Source organism: Diplotaxodon limnothrissa, linkage group LG10, assembly GCF_057381915.1.
Source record: "Diplotaxodon limnothrissa isolate DT_005_m linkage group LG10, D_limnothrissa_male_GT1.1, whole genome shotgun sequence".
Taxonomy (NCBI): Eukaryota; Metazoa; Chordata; class Actinopteri; order Cichliformes; family Cichlidae; genus Diplotaxodon; species Diplotaxodon limnothrissa.
The window spans coordinates 33,998,915-34,019,082 of record NC_140605.1 but is presented as its reverse complement, the minus strand read 5'-3'; the positions used below and the strand labels follow the sequence as shown (position 1 = coordinate 34,019,082).

The 20,168-nt window shown below is 41.2% G+C and overlaps 1 protein-coding gene across 5 annotated transcripts in view; it reads left to right on the top strand.

Moving 5' to 3' along the window:
* dbn1 (drebrin 1) overlaps nucleotides 1-20,168 on the top strand; it is a 117,572-nt gene that overhangs the window by 47,059 nt on the left and 50,345 nt on the right. The window lies entirely within an intron of this gene.

The following is a 20,168-nucleotide window of genomic DNA, read 5'->3' as shown; positions in this document are numbered from 1 at the left end:
ATTATGCTTATATTTTTTCACTTTGGCAAAGCGTGGGGCTGGAGAAATACTATTATGTAAAATATGAAGCTTACTCTGCACTCTGGTACAGTTTGTGCCTGATTTCCTGACACTGCATGATGAGGTATCTGCAGCATTTTAAAGGTCACTCCAGGCATTTTTCTACATCTCTGCTCGCTGGGTGTTTTACTTCACTGGCAAGTAGGATATCATGAATTTCTTCAACTTTAACTCTCATTCCAGAAATTCTGTTCTTCTAGATGAAAAACAAGGACATCCTGGATGGTTTTTAGGACGGTGCAGCTGGATGTGCGGGTGTTGGATATCAGGCAGAGACGACTAAAATAGACCGAAAGTATTGACTCTAAAATCTGATACCATTAGCTGCTCTGCAGGGATGAGAACAAAGAGGCTTTATTTGAGCTTTTGCAGAGACAGAAGGATGATGGATGCCGTTAATGAAGTGAAATAAAGTTTCCCAGTAATGCATCGCTAACTTTAACCCCCAAAAAGTGTTCAGAACAACATTAAAGAGAAACTAATATGACAGGATCTCTGTAAGAAAAAGTTCATTTAGCTTTTGTGACTAAATGTTATGGAAATCTGGCTGTAGCTAAAATTAGGTTTTGGACATTAGCATTAGCATTTTAGTCGCTGCCATGTTGGTTTTTTGGAGGCGGGTGTAACCATGGAGACAGCTTAACAGTCAGTTTTTCTCATGAAGGTTTCTGAGTTTGATTTTCTAAATATTAGCAAAAGTTGCTTCAGTTCTTCCTTTTATTATGATGTTTAGCAGGAATGCAGCGCCAAGCTTCAGGTTTTGGCCTCGTGATGATTTTCAGCGAGGTTGAGATAAAGTTATTAGAAAAAGGAGGAAGGGGTGGAGTTATCAGCAAAAGCTAGCAGGCTTGGTTAGCAAGCTGCATGTGTAACCTGTTTGGGATCAGTCTGCAGGCCGATGGTGGTGATGTGATGTTTTTAAGAAATGGTTTAGTCTCCGATCTCCTCCAAACAAATATTCTGTTGTAAAGTAAGCTTCAGCTTAGCATTGGTCGCTCAGTGGATCTTGTTTTGTTGTTGTTTATTCACTGTTTATTTACATAATTAAAAGTAATGATGATAATTACTTTAGTAACTGTTTCACTCGACGTCCTGAACTCAGGCTGGTGTTTTACTGTATGCAGGTACTTTAGAAAATGTGGTGTAATACTGTAGCATAACATTTACATTTATTGTATTCATAGACTTTACTGCTTTACAGCAGTTTTAATAGTATTATGATGCACAGGCTGTAAGCTTTACAGTAAAATACTGTTATTTTCTCAACATAGTTATTATGAATACATGCTTAGTATGTATTGACACGTGCTGTTATAGGGTTTTCAATAAAAACTCAATGTGTAAATAATAAAAACAAAATTTGAAGCACATTTCTATTAATCAACTGTACAGAATTAAATATTAATATTATGTGAGTGTGTTGTAGGTGATTTTCTTCATAAATACATACGTTTGTTGTTCGTTTGGAAATAAGGGTTGAAATCCATCTTTTTTCTAAATTTCCTGTTAGAATAATTTAAAGCAGCATCTTCACTTGGCTTCATGTCCTTAAGTTAAACTTTATTGTGCCGTGCACTCACACCTTCGCTGAGAGATGGTTTCTCTCATACATGAAGAGAGTTGCTTTCTACCAAACCCCACCTTTATAATTTAACAGTGTTTATAGACTTCCAGTTTTCCACTCGGCAGCACACCGGCTGCTGGGATTTGATTACAGGACCATCACTGAAGCTGCTTTGGGTGGAAAAACATCCAAATGAGTGTTTTTCAGGACCAGCTGAATATTTTCATCACGGTGGCATTTTCCACATAATTTTCCCCAACATTATACAAACGCTACTAACTTTACCCTCTGAATCCCTCCTGCTCGGCTCCTTTAATAACCTCCCGTTTTACAGTAAAACACCTCCCGCCTGAGCCCTAATTTCTCTTATTTCTCTCCGTTCTGCACCTACACCTCTTCACACCCACGTAAGCACTCAGATATCATGGGAACAGTCGTCACAGCTAACTGCAGCTTCTGCTGAAATCTTTTCATCTGCTGGAAAAATCATAACTGTACTCTCAGTGTCTCAGTAAAAAGCTCAAATATAAATGTAAATTATAGAAAAGGTGAAGGACCAGCAGCAGCCGCTGTCACAGATGTATGTAGCAGTGAGGCTATAGATATCCACCGCAGGCCAAAAATAACCCAACAGGACGGCACCTGTAATTGAAAACGGATGAGGTGGAACGGAGCAGAAAAGGGTTTTTTCGTGTTATCTTCTTTTGTGTCTGTCCTTTTTCCTCCTCTCAGAGAGGAGGAGGGACAAAGACAGAGGAGGAGGCAGACAAAGGCAGGATGTGAAAACGACATCTTAAAAGCTGAAAACGCTTTTAGATGTCATAAAGTTTTTTTGTTTTTCCTTGATAATTTTACTGAAAAATACTCAAATTACTTCCTGTAACATTACTGTGTTAAATCTGACGTGGCTGAAGGAGCTGAGGTAGAATAAGGGTGAGGAGGTGAGGGTCGATGGAGGGGTCGGAGGGAAGCTCTTTTATTTTGCCTCATTCCAGCACAGTGTTGGTTATTCTTACACATGTGGTGTTATAAGCACTAGCATCTTCCAGTAGCTGAATCTAATCTGGAGGTTACTAATAAAATGCATTCTTACCAATTTCCTGCTAGCAGCATGTGGAGCTGTACTCCAAGGCCACTGATATGCATTAGCCTAGCGTGTTGTGGTGTGTTGGCTGCGTTCTTGTATTTTTATGTACTGACTAAATCGATGCCAAGCTCCAAGTTTTTATAGGCCATAAATCTCTTTGTAAAGTTGGGTTGTTGTAACTTTAAACTGTGGGTTTGGTTTTTTTTGGTTTTTTTGATGAAATTACACCATTTGCATGAAAACACTTTGTCCATTTTCACGTCGTCACTGTGCTCGTTTTTGACAAACACAGTGACGTCCTCGGATAACATTTGCTTTGAAAACTGGTGTTTTTAATCACAGCGCGCTGGAAGCTCCAAACTCGGCGGTTGAGTCACGTTATCTGTAACGTCGGTGATTTTTCTTTTTAAAGAACGTGTTCATCACGAGGCTGACGGAGACTTTAAAGTGCAGTTATTGGATTAACTAATGGAGTTCTCTGATAACTGCATGTTCCAGTAATGTTTGAGTCACTTAGTTGGTGGACGTCTGTCTGTTGGTTAGCGTGATGCCATATTTGATTATCAGCTCAGAGATGGTGACGTTAATACGTTTCTTTATGGGTGGTTTGCAGTAAAGCTTTTATAACACTGTTAAATGTTTCAGACCCCTGAACTTTTCTCACAATAAGCTCATATAATCGAGCTCTGGACTTCAACAATACCTTGACAAAAGAAACCATGTATTCAAATGTAAAGTGCACGCAGGGCCAGTATCTGTGAGCGATGATGGATTCGTCACATTATCCTGATATGAGACCCTCTCATCAGTGAACCTGTGTGTTGTGTTGTGTGCTGCACTGCGTATTAAGGTGCAGGAGGTGCGTATTCTCACCTCTGTTCTCACCTGGACATATGAAGCCGAGCAGAGCGGTAAACAGTGCACAGCTCCAATAAAACCCTCCGAACAGGTCTGACGTGACAGGCAACATCAGACCGCAGGAGGCTGCCACACTTCAGTTTATTTCTGTCAGACTCCCGCTGACAAACCGAAGGTGCAAAACCAGGTTATAACAGTCTGCTGTGTTAATGAGACGTACTGGAAGCATCTGCAATAATAGAAGAAGTTATCATATTATATTATGCATGGAAAATTACCAGATATTAAGACTAAAATAGCAAAAAGCATACAGAGGAACAACGAGGACATGCAGCAATATTGTACTAGTATAATTTTATATATTTAAATTTTTGAGGTAGTTCAGTCATGTTTTCTGATTTATGTAAAATCCCACTCTAGGGGAAAAGGTCTTGCTCTATGTCGGGTGGAGTTGCTTCAGTGGAAGCAGGCGGTGCAGAACGTCGGTCCATTAATCTAATTATCAGCGTGGAATCACAGATTGGAGGGATTAGCAGACAGGAGCTCTCTGTTAAAGCAGCTGATGTGAAGACGTCTGGTAATCCCACTCATCCGGCGGCTCATTACTTTTATAAGTTGGCGTTTCGCTTCCAGTCCGCAGAAATAATCCTCGTGTTTTTACGAGTGAGATGAGGTTGTCAGTGGTACAAATCAGCCGTGAAACCCGGTGCCTTGCTCACAGGCACTTTGGCTGATTCTGTTTGAAGGGCAAATGCTGTGTCACCCCTCTGCTCTTTAATGTAGCTCCATCTCCAGCCTTTTATTTGATGCTGTAATGGCTCCAGTTTCCCCCTCAGGGATTAATAACCGCTCTATTCAGCGAATCACCATCGATCGGATCTGAGAGGGCTGGAGGTCGAGAGAGGAAGATGGGGGGGGAGTGAGAGAAATACGACATGTAGAGGTTAAATGTTCCATTTTACTGTAATACTAACATCACAAAAGACTGTCTGGATGCAGTAAATGAGAAAGCTCAGCTCTAAATCCTTTAATACCCACAGGCAGCCGAACCCACAGGGGAAACAGGCATTTACTGGGAACTATATTCAGGATGATGAATCCCTGTTTCACTCAGTGAGCCCTCTGGTAGTCAAACTGTAGTAACCTACCAAAAGTATTTGATTCAGTCCACTAAACGATTGTATACCTACCTTTCTGATGTAATTCTGACTGTAGGTTTCCAAATACTGCAGGTGTTCCTCAGGGCTCTGTTCTCGGTCCTCTTTTATTCAATATTAAGCACAAACAATGTAAACAAAACATAACGTTGCTCAAATCTCACTCCAAATGTGTAAAATAGTGTTCAGTTGATAATCAAACATGCTGTGTTGATTTGAAGTTTTTGTGTGTTAGCGCTTGTGTTTATGTGCTTTTCATCTTTGTGAGCTTCTTGGATGTTTGTGCGTTGATCTTTCTTTTATAAGGTTGTGGTTTTGGCTTTAATCTCAGTTTAGATGCTTTTACATCTCCGGTTTTCTTTTATTGTTTTTTTAAATGGCGTTAAAGACTATTAAAATTAGCCTGTGTGCCTAAATGTGAAAACCTTTACATGATAGCCCAGCCGCAAATGTAAAATCCTGTGCACTGTCCCACTTTTAAAGTAAGCCACCTTAAATGCTGCTGAAATTATATCGATCCATACAAGCAGCAAAAATAAATACAATGTTCCAAAAGCTGCAGTTCCTTTATATCCACAAGAGGCGAATGCAAAAAAACATCAGTCCAGCAGACACGAAACTGTACAGCAGAAATAAATGTTTACATGGTAAAAGGAGCAGCTTGCTTTTCTTAGTTTCCTTTTTAACCAAATGCTTAAAGTTTGAAGTAATAGTGCTCTAGTAGCTGTAGCTCTCTGATACACCTCACTGTGGTTAACTGGAGTCCCTGAACTGGACCTGTGAACAGTGTTTGTGCTTTTAATGCACAAACACCAACCAAGAAGTCTGTGCTTTAGTTTTGGTGAGGTAAGTTAAAGGATTTGGACGTTACACCAGGACAGCTCATCACTTGCTAACCAAGCTAACTAGCTAGCTGTAGTTGACAGCTTAGTAGTGCAGCCTAAAGAACCAACATGTTACCACCCAAAACCTGAACTCTAAGGCTCCAATGAGCTTGTGATGGCCATCTTTTATATACAGTCTGGAGCTGCAGGGTTTCTGCTGCCCTACTTCTCTCTGTGCTCTGACCCTGCAGCCACGCTGAGAAGATGATGAAGCACATGTTGGAGTTTAAGCAGCAGTGCGAGCATCATCAAAGACGTTTTTTTTTTTTTGTTTTTTTAAAGATCTGGTAGATGTCTGAGGCCTGCGGCACAGCGATAAGGAAGGCTCGGTATCATCACGCTCGGCTGCTGTCAGAGTTTGGGTCGGCCTGGTTTTGATTTGCTTTGTTGGTTTTTCCTGCTGTTTCCTTTTTCTCGTCTCTGTCTGCTCGACTACAGCGAATATAAAACACACTGAAGCCGCTTCCATTACAGCTGCCAGCGTATAGTGCGGCGTCTCGCTCCGATTTCACGCCTTTCATACATATAGAAATGTGTCACCGTGACTCAATCACACGCAACACGAGATAAGCTGGGAACGCACACACACACACACACGCATGCACACACACACACACGCATGCACACATTGTGTTGCATGTTAGAGCAGGCAGCAGCACTAATGATGTGTGCAGATCACGGGCCAATCAGGTCGCAGCTCTGTCACATTTATTCTCACACACTGCATTATGTCATAAAACTCAGTGGATCAATAACAGACTGATTGTTTTTAATCAGACGTGTCTCTAAAATCACATTATTTCTTTTCTATCTCCATTTTTATTAGTTCAGTTGATTAGACTGTATCCTGCACGCTGTAAAAAGCTTCATCTGGTCCAAATTACAGCACCAATGAGTTGATGGGACCTATAAGATGAGACCACATTACCCCAGATTTGGTAAAAACGTTGTTTTCTCTTTGAAAACTATAATAATGATGTTAGTCGGTCTCACGGGCCTCGGCAGTCGTGTCACTGATCATAACCTGGATAATATGAAGCATTAAGAACATATTTTTATCACTTATTAGACCAAATCCTCAGTGAAATGAAGCTCTTGTCCTGACAGTAACAGGTCAGTGCAATCGCATCAGCGCAGCTGGAAACACGTCTGGGAACCAAACAGCAGAACGATTGTGAGAGTGAACGAGGGAACTATTTTCAGCCTCTGGACAAACCCTCCGAACACAAGAAAGTATGCACTGCTTTCTCTCTGCTGGTTCCTCAGCTGAAGGTCCTGTGATGAACTCTGACACATGCCATGATGCTTTAGATTCTGCAACTTCAATGTTTTTAAGCCCCAAAAATTTCAAGGAAAATTATTGAAAAAGCACCAAACTCCAACTCGCCCTCGTTCACTTCAAAGGCCTGAAATGTGGAAAACATCCAGAGTGAATGCAAACTTTGCACGACTTCATCAGATGTGCTAAATCTGCTGTACAGAAACATCACCGAACATCTTCCCAACTTTCTGTTTCCGCTCCTCTAACCGGTCGCAGCGGATGACCCCGCTCCCCGAGACGGATTCTGCCGGGAGTTTTTCCTTCCCACTGTTGCCAAGCGCTTGCTCATAGAGGGTCGTCTGACAGTTTGGGTTTTACGTTACAGCATAAAGCACATTGTTGTGGTTTGGCTCTATATAAATGAACTGTCAGTCGACTGCATAGCAGCACATTTAACTGCTGAATGTCTTGTGTAAAGCAATATGTAAGAACTCGGAGAACGTTTCAGATTCATACACAGAGCTGAATTTTCCTGCCACAACTGGAATATGAAGACCTGAAAACTCCCGCTGTCTGTCAGCGAGCGGCCGACTCGGCCCAGATGTCGGAAAAATATCAGACGTCTGTGTTAATGATGCTTTTATATGACGCGAATGGGACTCGAGTAGTTTTCTGCCTTTTTTTTTCTTTCTTTTTTTAACCATTTACGATAAATTATGTCACATTAGGTGACGTTAAAGTTGATGGGAAGTTTGTCGTCAGAGGCTCAGCACCTCCTGATGTATCTGTGGTATACATGAGGACGAGCTGCGGCATTTCCTGACTGGCTTCAGACGGCTTTTCTGCGACGTCACTGCAGCTACGTTTCCATGTTCTTTCTGTGCTAACTTTTATTTTAAATTCCTCCCACCATCCAAATATTAGCTGGCGTTAGCATGCACGGATGTTAATAGATTGGCGACACATCCCAGGTATGCCATACACTGTAGGCTAAGATAGCTAATAGCTGTTGCTTCCCCTTTCTGTCAAAGATGCCTCATTTTAAATAACTCTACAGTGAGCAACTTTTTATGAAGAGGAAATTTACCTGGAGACCAAAACAGGGTCTGAATCAGGCTGTAAACATGTTTATTTCTGCTTCAAACATGGCGGTGTACGGGGAATGACTCGCTGCTGGAGCCTCTAGTGGGAGTTAGAGGAACTGCAGTTTTTAGTACTTTTTCTTTTCCCCTGCATTTTGCAGCTCTTCAGGTTCCTGCTTGGTATCAAAAAGTCAACACCACCTCGCAGAGGTCCAAGAAACATCTGAAGAGTTGTCCAGGAAGAACTATGTAGTCTATACATAACTGCATAACTGTAACACTACAGGTAATAGCTAGGTCGCTAATCAGAATCAGAGAATCAGAATCAGAATCAGAATGGGGTTTATTGCCAAATGTTGAGCAGGTTTACAACATTAGGAAATTGCTGCGGTGCTTCAGTGCATCGTGGCCGTGTTTTCTCTTTAACAGCGGCTCGCTCGTGTCGGGGTTTGACCTGCTGCCATGAATGCTAAATAGGACAGTGACAGTCGGGCGGAGCGGTGGCTTCAATATTTGATTATGAGAGGACTGAAGAGGCTGCGAGGACTTCCTTTACTCCATTAACTATTGTGGAAGGAAGAACTGGAGCAGCTGTCAGTTTAATGACCAGCTGAGCCTGCTCTGTCAGTCTGTGCTGTGTACAGCTGTCCTGCTGCTGTGGTCAGTAACACTGAGCAGGAATAGAGTACACGATGCAGACAAGCTGCAGTTACAGACGTGGAGGCAGCAAGCGCACTGTCCTCTGTGAGGAACCGAGATCTGCCTGCAGGGAAACGGCATGCTGGGACCCCGTGTGGCGCCCTGGCGTGGAGCGCAGCCACGCCGTCTGATGACAGCTTCTGGTCCACAATAAGATAAAAATACTTATTTTTCCATTAGAAGATGATGATGATGATGATGCTGCGGGGCAGCGCTGAAGGGTGTAATTGGTATTGGCGCAGGGAAAACAAAGCTGGACTCCTCCTCCTCCCGTCCCTCTCTCCTCGTATCTGTGTCTGCAGACGTGACGTCCCAGCAGGCCGAGCGCCGTCTGACTCATTCTTTGTGTGCCGGCTAAAAACATCTCGACACACTTTCTGGTTTTCCTGGTCACCAGCTCTGCTCCACTGTACTCTGCCCTGTGGAGGGAATAACGGGGCTTTCCTTCCTCTGCTGATGCTGATTTCTTTGTTTAATGTTTCTAACTGAGCGGCAGGCGGAGCAGCAAACGTACGTCTGTAACAGTCATCAGGCTGTGAGTGTGTCCGTGTCACCTTCAAGGCTGTGAATGTCAAACAGCAGGCTGATGACGAACGATGGGTCTGATCACAGGCAGTCGTCTGATTGGTCGCACTTTCCCTCTGTAGAAACACGACACCACACTGATTAGTATGTTAGTCGGGGTTCACCTGCCTGTAAAGCAATGTGACGCAGCTGTTAACAAATAAAACTGGGTCCTGGACACAGACTGTATATAAAAGATGGACACGGGCAGCGGGTTTGGAGTAAATTTCCCCAAAATGTTGATTTTAACTAATTAAAATGTAAATGTTTCATGTCAATTTGTTACATAATAAAAATGTAAATAGCTACACTGAGTGAAGTTGACTTTGCAGAGAGAGGCATTTTTTGAAAAATGTATTGATAGCAATGTTGAATATTATTACACAGGAAAAAACAACTACATGTAAAACTACACCGTGACGCCTCTGCCTTTGTAAATAGAGGGACAGTAACTGCGTGTAAAACCTGCAGACAGTCAGATTAACAGTATTTCGTCTCTATCTGCTATTCTGCAATTCATCTCATGTAAACAATAACGTGGCCACAGCGTGACGTGGAAAAAGGCACATACCTTTGACGTTGCGTGACGAACTCTGTATTCCTCGTCCACACATAAACGCAAAAAAGGAGTTTTAAAAAAATCTTCGTTTCGAAACGCCGTTTACGTGGACGAATTTTTAGTTAATTTTATTACTACCTGCAGATTACTTGTATTTGCTTAATTTTTTACTAAATGTTTGAGGTGTGCAATAAACCGCAATGGAGCAAAATATGGGCGTGTGTGGTTGGAGGATGTGTTAGTGTGTGCGGGGGGGGGGGCGAACGTTTTTTTTTTTTTTTTGGGGGGGGGGGGGGGGGGGTTTGTAAAACAAAGGGGAGCCCAGCTAAAAAAGTTTGGGAACCACTGACTTAACTGGTATATATTCAGTTTAAAACAAAAATATTTATTTGAATAAATAAACCTTTAATTTTATATATTTTTGTTGCTTTTTTACTCAAAATCTGAATTTCATGTTTGAGGGTGAAGAAAAAGTAGTTCTGGAGCTGTGCTGATGTATGCAGACGACTACACACAGTTGTTTCTGCAGATGCATGTAGTCGTCTCCAACAGGCTCACTTCATGTTTGCAGCGTTGAATTTTGTCTCATAATCGCATGAAAACATTTGTTTAGTCAAACAACACATCTACAAGAAGGTTTCCCTGTTTCAGACTCTGCAGCTCGAGAGAGAAAGTTCGCTGTTCAGTTTAATGAATGTCATCAAAAATCCAGCTGTTTCTTCATTTCTTTAAAAAGTCTTAATCTGCTGAACTTTATCGACATCAGTGCCAAACGTGTGCTGCTGCTGTCCAGCTGTAGTTCTAGTCGCTCTGGTTTAGCTTCATTAAACCGTGTGATGGTTGGGACGTTATAATCAGGTTCAGCTTATTTTAAGTGCCACAGTAAGAAGTTAAGGTTTTGAGAAGAAGCGGGCTAATACAGGCCTGCAGTGCGTCTCTTGTGGTGGATGAAGAGGCAGAACAAAAGCCGATTTAAGACAGATATTGTAATTTTCGAGCAGTTCCTCCCACTCAGCAGGCCCCACTGCTGCTAAATGATCCACCCACATTAACTCTGGGAGTCGGTGCAGCTTATTTCCAGATTTCCTTTAGGAGCGAGCCAGCGTTGCTGCTGCTGCTGCAGCATTATTTCTGGAGAGCACAATATTGCTTCTTGGCTGCTCGACAAAGGAAAGTCAGAGTGAAACGAGTCGCTGTGATGACTGCTCCTCTCAGCGTAGCAGACTCTTCCTTTTACTGTCGCTGCTGTCAGGACGACTTAAAGATTTTTACAACCGTAATTTTCTCTGACTAAATCCTGGATGTTTAGTCTGAATCGCTCCACTGAGAATCAAACCCACAACCTTGGCAAGAAAGCTGTTTTTTCCTGTCTTATTACGGGTACAAAGTTAATCTACAGTCAGTTAATTCCACTGAAACGACTGCAGATGGCCGCCTCTGTTTTGGCCTCTTACTGTTACTGACAGGAAGTCGATTAGATGCTTTATTTAAAATGTTTCTAAAGATTGTAAAAGTCGTGGATGAACCAACAGAAGAATCAAACTGTGACTCAGTTTCTAATGAACAAGTCTTTTTGTTGGGATTTTAAAGCATATTGCTTTCATGACATTTCAAGTCTCAGCATTATTATTAGGTAGCAAACTGAAAACGTATGTTCACGAGTAGCGTTGCTCCATTGGAGAGGAGTCGGAAGGCTGGAACCAACAATTATCTTGACCATCACGACATCTAACATGTTTGAAACTGTTAACCGCTCTGATTTCCTTCAGCCTGTTTCAGCTGCTGCTGCCTCTGCAGCCTGCTTTGCAACCCACCGCCCACCAAACTTAAACATGAAGCACTGCAGATAAAGACAACAAGCTGCTTTTGGATAAAGTGTTCAAACTGATTATTCAGTGCATCAAATATCAGAATGTGTTACAAAAAATATTTTATTCTGTCTCCAAAACTGGAAATTATTCAATACAATCTAATACCGGTGGATTTTCAGTACTTTGTAATTTGAGGACTGACTCGGCGCAGTTTACAATCCCGTCAGTTAATGAGCTGTTAGTTTCATCTCTGTAGAGCTGGCTGGTTTCTGGGTACCTTCAGAAATAATGGTCGAAATGTGTGTTTGAGGTCAGTAGGACTCTGTCACAAACGTTTTGTCTTCGGCTAATTACGAGGTTAATCCGGCCGTGTAGATAAGCTCTCATTATTACAAGAGTCACAATTAATAAGGTGGAAAATGGTAATTACAGGATAAGGAAGTCATACTTAGACGCGAAACTTGGTTATTTTTTCTGATGTTATTCCACAGACCAGAGTCCGTTCTCAGATTTAAGATGACTGGGAACTGTTCCTTCAACCTGTCAATGTCAAAAATCTCTGTTTAGCTCCATTAACTGGACTAATCCTCCTCTTCTCTCTTCTCTTCCATGTCTGCTCTGTTCCTGTCGTGCCGTTCATCCCTTCAGGTAAGAAACTTTTATTTATTTGCTAAAAAACACCAAAACGTCCACAAAAAGTGATCGAGAGGCCGGCCGTCCTTGTGTGTGTGTTTGGATGGAGCTGGGCCAAAATCTTATCGCTGACGATTACATCCAAGGCTCTTTGAAGTCCGTTGAATTCCAGTGAAAGCTGAGGGTGTGGAGTTATTTGGGAAAATGTTTGGACAGATTTCTGTAGGTCTTTTATCGCGTTCTGCTCGAGCTGCTGTCGTGTGATCGAGAAATGTTACGTAATGGAAATATTTTCAGGAAACATACCAGACCCAGGTGCTTTTCCTTTTTTCTGTTGGACTACGGGGGGTTAAATGTCATGTTCTGCTGCTGCTCAAATCTAATTTTCAGGTTATTATTATTATAGGTTGTGAACATTAATTAAGCTGTCATTCAAAGGTGTGTTTACCTGCCTACTCAACAAGCAGACAGTGATTACAGATCCGAATTTATTTATTACTCTTAATAACATACCTTATTTTGTTTTCTTGCATCAGTGCTACTTGACAGGAGCTATTCTTCCCGGGGAATTATATAAAAAATAAACCTGTGGCACCACCAGTGGTAGTGAGCTCATAATGCAAATCCAAACCAGCATTACCAGCAAAACATGGCTGAAGGGCTTCAACAGTATGTGTGAAATAGGGCTGCCACAAACGATTATTTTGATAGTCGACTAGTCACCGATTATTTTTGCGATTAGTCGACTAATCAGATCATCATCCATTGGACGTAAAACTACAGCTTATTGCACCAGCAGCATCTGGTCTTATATAACTATCATTAGCTTACAGCTTGAAGTGTTTGTGCTAACTAAAAATAAAGACAAGATGGTAGTTTATTAATTTTTAATGAAATTTGCAGATTGTTTCGGTGAAGTTTAATAAACTCCTTGCTTTCTAAAATATAACAGGACACCGGAGTATATTCTCCAGCGTCTCACACTTCTGATAATCAGCTGTCTGCTTGACAGTTTTAGCTGTGTAAAAACTATAACTTTAATCTCAGCCAAACCGATTTACTCAGGAACAAATAAAATACTAAAGAAAGCCAAACAATAACATTTAAGTTATCTAAGTGACTTATATATATGTTTAACCTGACTAGCAAAAGACGGCGGTGGGTTTGAAAACGATTTGCCGGGAGTCCGGTGTTCTCACGGCTCTAGTTAGCCTTGCCCCCGCCTAGCTAACGAGCTAGTGGGTAACAGACGTCTCCGAAAACGTCGGAGCGCTTTTGAAAATATGTGGTGTCTTGATAAACTGAGCAGATATTTGAGGTTTACACAGCTACATTCTCGCCTGAAAATATGTTAAACGTTTATTTTGTGACCCAGAAAGAATAATAAGAGTAATATTAAAACTAACTAGCTGCCGCCATTGTTGACAACTGCGCTGGGCTGCGCTATGAATTCTGGGACACAGCTTCTTCTTCTTCGGGGTTTAACGGCAGCTGGCATCCTTGTACATGCAGTGCTGCCATCTTCTGTTTCAGTCCGTTATTACACTCTTAAATCCTACTACTCATTCCTGCGTCCTTTGTGATCTTACAAAGCTTCAAACGATGCGTCGACTATTAAATTAGTCGTCGACGATTTTAATAGTCGACTAATCGTGGCAGCCCTAGTGTGAAACTTATATGTGAAAGACAGAGTTTGTGGCAAATAAAGGCCTGACTTTTCATTCACAGAAACCCTGCAGGTTGTTGAGTTATAGGACAAAATGAACCATGAGAATGAAAAATAAAACACATGAAAAACTTTTTAACGTCCATCAAGTCAACTCTTCTACTGTTAGCGGTCGGATGCTAAACAGGCATTCAGAAACTGAACGACTTTCCAGCAAAGTCCTGCACTTTTATTTTGGCAGAGCTGCTTTAGTCCGGTGTTCCAGAGCAAAGATCCTCTGAAAGTGGTCGATGTTCATCTGACTTGCTCTTAACATTAGATCGTGGGTGTTAAGAAGTAGGCCTAATGTTAGCAACTAGCTACTAGCTAGCTAACTAATGGAGTCTTTTACTACAGTACTGCAGTCAGTTCGGCTTTTGTGGGGGTTGTAATGTTTGAGTTGAAACTATTTAACATACCCATTGATTTAGCTTCATGGCCCTTTTTGGAGGTGGCAGTTTGTTCTTAGTGAGAACTGTTTCTAATGTGGACGAATCAGCTGTTCTGTTCTTAGAAACTATTCTAACGTCTTATTTCTGACGCACTCGGCAGGTTTATTGCTGAGCTTCCAAGGAAGTATACAGTCGAGTTTAAAGCAGGTCGGAGTTGTTGACTCTAGACTGTTGGTGTGATTCAGCGCTATATAAATAAAACTGACTCGAAAGTTATAAGAGAAACATTAAGGGCAGTACTCTTGAATGTATAAGTGCATAAGTTCAAAAGCAAGATGCTAAAGATAAGTGGAAGGCAAAAAACTCTAGAAAGCAAAAGTCTAGAATGTTATCAGAGTTTAATCAACGATGAGATTCTAGAACTTTTATGAAGATGGAAAAGATTTCTAGACATTAGTAAAAGGCAAACTTGTAGAACATGGCCACAAATCAAAGCGTGTTAACTGATATCTGCAACAGTTTAACACTTTGAAATTTGGTTGTTACCATCACTGTATCTGACACTTGGTTGCTGGTGGACTTTCCAGACTCTAGTTATCTGGTGTAGATAACCCGTCTGTATAGTTTCAACCCCGTCACATATCGGTCAGCAGTACCTTTGGCTACATAGATTATCACTTTAATCTCAATGGCTCAAAGATTCTAGATCTGATCTGTAAGTTGATTGGTTTAGCTCGGTCATTTATTTTGTCTGTATTTGCATAACTGATGTGAGTTCATTGAATTCATCGTGTAAGTCTCTGGTTGCTAGATGGTTATGGTAGTCATCTCTTGTGTATAGACCTCTTAGGATGTATGATCACAACATTGTCACAAAGGACGGCACTGTTGTAGTGAGGGTATAGGCCAGATAGATGGTCAGCAGCAGCACATAGTGTTGTCTCCAGATTGATCGCACAGTTGTGTCAACACAGCAGTTCAACTGAAAATGGAAACATATACTTGTGAATAAATAATCGCTGGATTAGAAAGTATTAGCTTTACATAAGTGCAGCTAATGCTAGCTAATACATAGGGCTCTCAGGTTGTATTTCGTCACTGTTTAGCTTGTTCTTTCTTTTTATGCTGGTTGTGATGCGGTTTTTCAGTGAGCACTGCTGTTGCCTACTGAGCTGTATGAGTGAGTCAGTCGTGAGCCTTTGACTTTTTAATTTACAGTTTCTCTATCCTCTGTTTCCCTTTAGACTATTTTTGTGCTCGCCTTTGCTTTCTGTCGAATATCTCAGTTCAGTTTCATTTCCAGGCAGTGCTCCTGAACACCAAACTGGATGTTACTGGATAAATGCAGCACAGAGATATCATTCATTGCATCAAACCAGCTATATTTAAAAAATGACTGGCGTAGCTCACGTTTAGGCTGACTGCAGCTGGAAGGTTCACACGAGCTCTTAGATCTGTCCGGTTTGCTGCTGTTGTTCTTTTAGTGTTTGTGTTGCTCTGTGAGATTTCCTCGTTTGCACTCTAAGTGTGTGTTGCAGTGTCTTTAAGGACCCGTCCCTCCTGCAGTGCCGTGTTATTAAACTGCAGATCTGTTCACCAGTATCGACCAGAAGAAACACGTCCAGCTGTTTTCAGATTCTGTGCCTTTAGAAGCAAGAGTGTCTTTATTGCTGTGATGGGTCCAGTCTGCAGCCCTGCTGGGAGCACTGGAAAACAAGTTCATATAATAGATCAGATAGAAACAGTAAGAGGCTGAATGTCACTGTAAAGTATAGCTGCAGGCGTCTGACTCACGGAGAAGGGAATGGTGGGGGGGGCACCTAACTACATTTGTTTTACTTTTGATGACGTCGTGCACGTGCAAAATGTGAGCTGAGAAAAGGTCACGAGAAAACTTTAAATAGAGTAAGACAGTTTATATTTTTTCCAAGCAGCCAAACTGGAGAGGCTAAACTTTGACTTCCTTCCATCAGTTTATCACGTTTCCACCATCTAAGCAGGTCTGGGCCACAGACATGCCCACACCTTACTCTGTCGAGTTATGGGGAACGCCAAGGTGTTCCTGAACCAGCTGAGAGACATAATCTATCCAGGATGGTGCCCAGGGGTCTCTCCCAAGAGGGACATGCCCAAAGCACCTCACCTAGAGGCATCCAGGACACGTCCTAATCAGAAATCCAAATATATCTTCGGTGGAGTCCCTCCACTGATTTCAGACTGAGAACCGTGGGCTCAGACTTGGAGGTGCTAATTGAAACTCAGCTGCAGGCTACCCAGTGTGAGCTGAAGGTCATTGCTCCATGAAGACAACAGGAACACATCATCTGCAAAAAGCAGATGTCTTTTGCCTTCTTCTCGAGCTTCTGTTTTCCCAGATGGACAATATCTCATGTCAGAATTGTAGCCTACAGCTCAGCTTTTTGTCTGCTGGTCCCTTTAATAAATTGAAAGTTTCCAATTTATAGAAAGGCGAGGACACAGATGTCCTCTGCTGTTTGTGTGCTCTGAGCAGCAGCAGCAGTTTCAGGCATTTAAGCCGAGCCATAAACAAAGTAAAGTGAGTTAAAGGCAGGCCTGCATCGACAGGGCCAATCAATAACACTCTGCACTGAGCCGCGGACGGGGGCAGCTAATGTGGACATGAGACCAGGGATGTCATCTCTTTGTGCCGATTTCAGGAAGACGCATGAGAACAGACGGCGCTCCAGTCTGTCTCTCTAAACCTGTCAGCAGCTCTGAAACGCTGGATCCTGTTCATGAACAACAGCTTCATCATCTCACCTGAACACCACCCCTGCTTCACCGCACACGGCCTTCAGTTTGAGAAACCTGTGCTCCAAACTAGTTGAACTTTTCTGTATGTGTCACTTAATTTGGAAGAACAGGCAGAGAGAGCGCCCCCTGGTGTCCATTACAGTGAACAGTGTGTTGGCTTTAGTTTTCAAACATGGGTTGTGTCCATCATTTATGCATTCTGGGATCAATAACAGTAAAAAATGCCATATTTCAGTTGAATCATGGGAAACGTAGTTTTTAAGCTTTCACTAAACTCTCTAATCACCTCAGATCATGCATCACTTACATATATAACATGCATTATACACAGGATACAACATGTAGGCAGATGTGCATGTGTGTAGTTAGGATGGAGGTTAATTGCTTAATTGTGGGCTAATATATTAGGCAAAAGTATTTTTCATGACATGGATAAATACCAAAAAACAGATTTATCAGTTTGTTATGATTGGTTGACTTCTGGAAGCCTACAAGGGAACAGTGTCCAAGTGCTTGAAAGCTAAATGCAGACAGGAAGTACCTGTAGCTTTAAAAACCTCAGGTGAGTCTATTTTGATAGTACGGCTGGGTCTGAACTGTATATCAGGAGGACTTGGACAGTAATGATCAGTAATGTCTGCAGCAAAACAACCGGGCAGCCTCCGAACTCTGAGAGGGGCCTTAGTGCTGATATAACAACAAGCCATTAGTGGTGGGAATATTCGGTCTCTTGTTCATCTGTTTTCCTTATAATAGATCCTTAAAATAGATCTTGGGGGTGAAGTTAATGCGCCTTCGGTTGGTGCTTGTTATCCAGAACACAGGATGACAAATAGCTCAACAAATGAAGGACTTAGAAAAGGGTGGCAGATAGACCAGAAGTGATTGAGGAGGCAGCAGAGTGCAGCATGTGGATAAACTCTCTACCTGTACAAAAGCTTTTAAGTCCAGCTCAAAGTAAAGGCTACGGGTGGTCTGCCTGCCTCTGTTGCCGTGCTGTCCGCCATGCTGCTGAGCAGAGGAAATGGAGTTCAACACCAGCGGCAGCTTTTAGAAAACATGACTGCACAAAAACAACTCCCAAACTCTTTTCATTCGGCCTGCGTCATACAAACTGGACTGCAGCTGAGTCTGGCTCAGAGAGAAAAGGTTCACACGGAGCCACAAAGTTCAGGCTCAATGTTTTCACACCTCTGCTGTTTAACTCTGTAAAAAGAAAACTGTTGGAGGGATGAAAAGAAAAGAAGGACAGACTCTGTGCTGCTCTTAGATCTTTAGCACTACTTGAGAAATTACATTAACGACAACAATAATATGGTTTTGTTTGTTTTCCCTGTGTGACGTTTAAGCAGAGTAAATTATGTTGCCTGAAATAATCTGCTGGAAAACAAAGTGTTCTTTAGGATGGATGAAGTGATGTTGTTTCCCTGCTAAGTACTTATCCCACTTCTGCATGCATTTATTTAAACAACGAAAAACCTAAAAAACAAAAAAGAAATGAAAAGGTAGTGGATATATATACAATTGGCTGAAATGGCTAGATTGAGGTAATAAAAACAGTAAAATCAATTAATCAAATCTATAGATAAGCCATTTATTTTAGTCTCCTTCAGTCAGGATAAAGTGAAATTATATCTAGTTTCTACATAAAATTCCTAACGTGTAGGTAGAAGTTATTAGCTAGCAGTTAAAGGTGTTAGCTAAAATCGATCAAAATAAGAATACTTAATTCATTCCAGATGAATTGATATTACTAAAAATTTTTTATTAATGTTATCAATTAACTAAATTGTAAAATATGTGGAAATGGATTCCTGTTTTATCCATATTTCTGTCTAGATACCTTTGTAAGCACAAAATTAGAAGTTATTAGCTAGAGTAGCGCATAGCCAGTGGAAAATATTAGCTAAAAGTATTTGTAGTGCTTGAAATGCTTAATAGTATAAAAAAATATTGAAATTCTGGATTCGTTTTCTTTAATCTAACAGTATAGTTAAACAGATTAAATTTTGGTTTAATTACCAATCTAAATTCTAAATATGTAATTATATATTTTTTTAGCTAACAGTTTGGCTAACCAATAAAATCTTAGCCTAAAAAGGCTAGCTGAGTAGCTACATTTTATAGTTAAAGAACTGTTAGCTAAAAATACAGCTAACAGCTGAAATTGTTAGCTAAAATATGGCTAACAGGTAAAATTATTAGCTAAAATTATGACTAATATTTGAAACTGTAAACAATATGACCAAAATAAACTTATAAATATGGATAAGTAGTTGCTGACAGTATAGATAAACAAATGAAGCTGTTAGCTTGCTAGCTAAAATTATCATTAACAAGTTTGAAATCATATGATGGTGCTGTTACAATAGTTGAAATTGTTGATAACTGTAGAAATAATCAAAAGTACTTAAGTGACATGCAGTAAATTAATAACGAAAAGTTACTTGAGTTAAGTTGATCTTGGTCTTATGTGCAGTTTTAAACTTCCCACTGTAAAAACGGGTGTTTCTCAGATGGCTTATATTCCTAATGAAGTTACAGATGTGCTCTTACTAGTGTGTCCATAGGCTTTTAGAGTTGTTGCCTAATATCAAAATAAAGGATAATTCGTGTACATCCAAAGACTCTGGATCTGGATAATTCACTTAAAGGGAAAATGGTTAGGAGAGAGATGAGCTAATATCTGTCTCACTAAATACTGTAATGCAGAATAAGCCGTTTTACAGGAACAGCAGGTGGTACAGTATCTGCCTGTAACTCTGTTTCTGATTCTGTCAGTATTGCAGAGAGAGACAGTGTTCAGGAAGCCTTCAAACACTAGAGGACTTGAAATATGCTCCAGTGAAGCACTATTTTTATCTTCCACTGATTTCCCTGCTGTCTTCCTTCCCTTCTTTGCTTCTCGTAAGCTTGCATGTCAGGCTAAATGTTGAAACAGGACTTCCATTCCCCACCTTCACCTGACGCTGCCAGGATGGTGTCAGGTGCTGACGTTTCTATTTCTATCCAGCATCATCCCAAACAAGAGGACGGTCCTGCTCCATCTGTCTTTCACATGTTTAGATGAAGGGTTA